The sequence below is a fragment of the Belonocnema kinseyi genome, chromosome 3 (assembly GCF_010883055.1).
Source record: "Belonocnema kinseyi isolate 2016_QV_RU_SX_M_011 chromosome 3, B_treatae_v1, whole genome shotgun sequence".
NCBI lineage: Eukaryota > Metazoa > Arthropoda > Insecta > Hymenoptera > Cynipidae > Belonocnema > Belonocnema kinseyi.
This window is the reverse complement of record NC_046659.1, coordinates 42,999,044-43,004,162: the sequence shown is the minus strand read 5'-3', so window position 1 is coordinate 43,004,162 and position 5,119 is coordinate 42,999,044.

Sequence of the window (5,119 nt, the reverse complement as noted above, 5' to 3'; positions counted from 1 at the left end):
AGAGATTTCCAGACAACGAAGACGTCATTGCCTCTGTAAGTGCTTATTTTGAGGAACTTCCGAAAACGCACTTTTCTGAAGGATTGAAAAAACTTGAAAAGCAATTGAACAAGTGTATAGAGCTCCAAGGAGATTATGTTGAAAAATAAAAAAAAATTTACCCAAAAAAAATTGTTTTGATACTTCATTCTAAGGACTTATTGAACTACCCTCGTATCATAGCTTAAATTTTGAAATTTACTTGTTTAAAGCTTTAAAACAGGCCCTACATATTATTATTCTGGCCTACAAATTGGAAAATGTATGAAAATGGAGGAACACTTACAAGAAGTTTCATCTCAAAAGCATCCCCTTAAACATATCAAATTGTACACTGCAGTTGAGCTCATTTTATACTGATAGTTTGTCATGCAAAAGACTTAGTCGTTTTTTTTTGGTAACAGGAACCTGCATTTGTTCCAGTACAAATCGCCTGATATATTTCCGACGTTTTTTCCAGGATATTTGACATTTTATTTTATTTGTTTAGAAATAGAAGAATTGTGCAGCTAATCCAATTTAATAGCGCAGCCGTTGACAATACGTCCACAATAGATAGAACCTTTTTTGTGCCCTATAAAATTATGAACATTTTTTCACATCACCATATTCGATCTAAAATCAACAGTTCTCGAGTAATTTTAAAAAACATGTTATGGTTTAACACTCCAGAATTTCGGAACTTTGCCGTACACGTATGTTTGGGGACTTTTTACAATATCTTTATAAAGCCATTGCCAACGTATCTGCAAAAAATGCTACTTTTACGAATTTTTTTCTCAAATCCTTCATTGACTAGACTATATGTAGTCATAGGGAATATAATTATATAAACTCTAGCATACAATGCAACCCGTCTTGTATTTGTGTAATGCAAAAAAGTACTATATAGGCGTACTATGTAGCACAACATTAAAATTGTCCCTAAATACGTTTGGGACGTGCATTCAGTACTTTCTTCATAATTGGAGTTGATTTTTACTAATGTAACGGTACGTGAGTGATATTTGGTGTTTGACAAGTGTCAAAATCGTTTTGTACTTCGATCTTAATTAATTAAATAAAGTGAATATCTGCAGGTTGTACGTAATTAATTGGTGATAAAATCTTTTGTTTTACTTATTGAATAAAATATGAGAATCAAACGCTTCTGACTAACCTCAACGAAAATTGTAATCCGTATGATTATAAAAATTACAACGATGAATCTGAGATTCAAATGATGCGAGGTAAGAAGCGGCAAATTATTCTTATAAGCTGGGTGTCCAGCGACCTTGAAAACATCGTCTCCGCTACTATAGAATGTTAGTATACATTTTTTGTGATATTTAACTTAGGAATTATAAAAATTATTAGCTGAAGTCTTCAATATTAATATAATATTATATACTCAGTATATTAAGAAAAAAAAGTGCGAAAAGTGTGGCGAGCAAGCCCATTATTTACATTTGTTGACATCTGTCGTCTTTAAAAAAATGTTTAAAAATCCGGAAAAAGTCACGGAAGATGATGTTCTAGGAACAAAGTTAGTGCACAAATAGGTGGAAGAGCGCAGTGTTAAACAGCTTAAATGATGCATAAAATATAGGAAACGATCTTTAAAAGGAAAAAAAGTGATTCAGTAGAAAGGTTGGTTGAGGTTGTGTTTGGCAGGTATTAATATTTTATTTCTTTGGTAACATTTGCTTACATATTAAATGAAGCATTGTTATCGGGGTACCATACAAAACCTCAACTAACCATTTCACTTAAATCACGTTTTTTCCTTTTAATGGTGGTTTTCTACATTTAGGACATCGTTTCATCTGCTCAATACTGTGCTTTTCTACTGATCCGTGCACTAATTTTGCACGTGGAACATCATCTTCCATGAGTTTCGCCGAATTTTTAAGCATTTTTTAGAAGATGGCAGGTGCCAACAGATGCAAATAATGGCCTTGATCGCCGCACTCTTTGCACTTTTTTCACCGTTTTTTTTTAATAGACTTAAAAATGATCTACCTGCCGACGTCGAGAATAAAAAGGTCTATTAGAATGAGCCATGGTCATATAACGGAATTCTCAAGAGTTTAACCACTCGGTTTTTGAATATACACCATATTACAAAACATTAATAAAGATTTCAAAATGTTTCAAAGATTTTTAAATATTTAAAAAGATTTTGAACATTTTATAAAGGCGTATTTATCAGATTTTAAGTATTTCATAACAATTTCACAAAGATTTAAAACTTTTAAAAGATGTAAAGAGTTTCAAAGATTTTGAAAAGGTTACAGTTCACCAGATTTCAAAGATTTTAAAATATTTGGAAGATTTGAAAAGGTTTCAAAACATATTAGAACATTTTTTTCGCTAATGATAGATTTCAAATAATTCAATGATTTCAACGAATAAAAAATATTTCGCAAAAAAAGATTTAAGAAACATTTCCCAAAGAAGCCACGTCCCGAGAATTTTTGTGAACACATTCTAATATTGTATTACATTATTTTTAATTAGTAACTAATTATTTATTTGAAATGCGCGGTGAATCCTGGGGAACATAACCTTTTTCAGAATTTGGTTATACTGTTACGTCCAAACCCTGCAATCGAATTTGTCCCGTGAATTCTCTGCGCTGATTTGTTGAGATTTTGATCCGTTACCTATCGTTGAATGGTTGAAGCCATTAGCCGCGAAATATAGGTCAAGTTTGAAATAAAACAATTCACTTTATACACACCTTTTAACCTGTTAATTAAAACTTAGATGTTTATTGCAATTCTTCTATATTCAATTCTTCATGGATGACATATTCCTGTATACCGTTCCTGGTATAGACAACTATAATAATATAATGTAGTTCGTGGTAAACGCGACAGATTTGAAAAGGCTGGTATTGTGGATCAGAATACTCTTCTATAATATCGAACAACTCGAAGTCAGGCACATATATTGTTCATCTTATTTGCTTCTGAGCAAATAAGAATTGTTTGAAACTAATAAAATCAATTTATTAGTTTTATCTTAACACGCGCATACAAGTAAGTTTAGCACTTAATATCGAAGCACATCCGAACATTAGTCGCGTAGTGCACGAACGTGAAAACGATAGGTCGCAATGCCTTTGAATTGATCTAAATTATTCTAAGTCCGTATATTCAAAATACTAAAAATCCTAAGGTCGCAGATTCAAAGGTTTTTAAAGAGCACGCCGAAATGACAAGTATCCGCTAATTAAAGTCTAATCAGGTTGAAACTTGTAACTATAACTGACTTTTCTGAGCTCTGCATCTATATTTATAATATAGTTTTGGGCGGGATTTATCCCTACTTTTAGCTTTTAACCAATCAAAATGCTGATGTCAGTCACTTTTAGTGTCGAATAACCAATCACAAGTGAGATCACTTTGCTCCTCCTACTGTTTTTCGGCAATAAAAATGAGTGACAGCTCAAGGTAATGGTTCCAAAGTCCAACTTTTATCACCGGAAAACGTCAATTTCTTTGAGTGACAGTTTCCTGTTTTGAAGTTCAAAGGTCTGTTTTTTATAGCGTCTGGCTGGCGCCCTAACCTATTAACGATACTAAAAATAGCTCGATATCTCAGGTTTCTAACCACAAAATTTACTTTGGACAAAGAACTTTACACTATCTAAAAGGAAGTATATTGTAGCTAAAATAAGATATAATACTTAAATACTGGTCTACTTTAGACGTAATAAAACCATATTATTCGTAGAACTCGTGTACAATAATAATTACTTAACATTTACAGGTTATATACATACATATAATCAATTTGCATTTAAGAAGCCATTTGAATCTTCCAGCCAAGGAATTTACTAGTTCTGAGAGTGTTTGCTAAAAGGGTCTTAGCGCCCTGGGAGTTTAGTTCTAAAAACGGCGCATGCCGTTACAATACGTATATTTTGCGCACGTATTCTGAGTCTCGAAGCCTTTGAACAATCAGCGCAAGATCTCGAGCGCGGGAGATTTGGAAACCGAATTAAAATCGCCTATATAGTACTTTTTTGCATTACAAAAATGCAAGACGGGTTGCACTGTATTCTAGAGTTTATACAATTATGTTCCCTATGACTTCATAGTAAACGTCCTTACTGTATACGTAGGGTGGCGCAAGGTTAGATGCTGGTTCCCGAAATGGCGTGCAAAGTCGACAGAGTACACTATTAGTGTTGCCTAATAATGAACTCCCTCTCTGTTTCTCTCTGCTTTGAGTACTGACTTTTTTAATAAATGACTACACTTTTAATCTTTAATTGAATTTTGATCAGTTTTATAATGATTTTCATATTTTTAAGTTAAGACAAGAAGTTTAAAAAGTTCGCTCAGTTGTTGAAAGTGATGATGGCTGTCGCGCGACGCCTTCACTTAGTCTCCCCGCTCCCCGTTACAATATCTGACTAAAGACTGGTCTACAATCGCCGCAATTTGCTCTTTTGCAGTTTTTTCTTTAATTTTAAATGCTTTTAAATGTTTCTTACATAACACACCAAACCAACAAAAAAATCCAGACAAATGCAAAGCAAAATCACTCGCACTCAGTGTCGACTGATGATGGTTGTCAGTGATCCCAGATCTGAAACGAGATGCGGTCCAATACTATGACAGGGTTATGTCCGTGTGAGTATAGTAGGAGACACTGTAAATGACTGAGTTGCGCGCGCAACCCATTTCTCCTCTTCTGAATTTGAAAACTCGAAGATGCACGATTGCCGGTCGGACCACTTCGGCGATTCTATTTATATATCTATCTGCTAACTGCTTTGAAATAAATTCAGGAGATAGGGATTTTAATATTTCCAGATTTCGATGGGGACGATTCTCATGATTTGAATAGATCGCGCGCCTCTTGATATTCGTATATTTTGAGGTTATGTTATTTCATGTATAAAAAATAAATTATATCAATATTAATAATGATAATATAATAATACTAATGATAATATTATAATTATGTTATATTATAATAGTCCATTTTTTTTATTTGAAGGTTCATCTCTTTCGTTGAAAATACATTTTTGAAACTGACAATCAATCAATACCATTTTTGGTTAAGAAATCATGTCTTTTGTTAA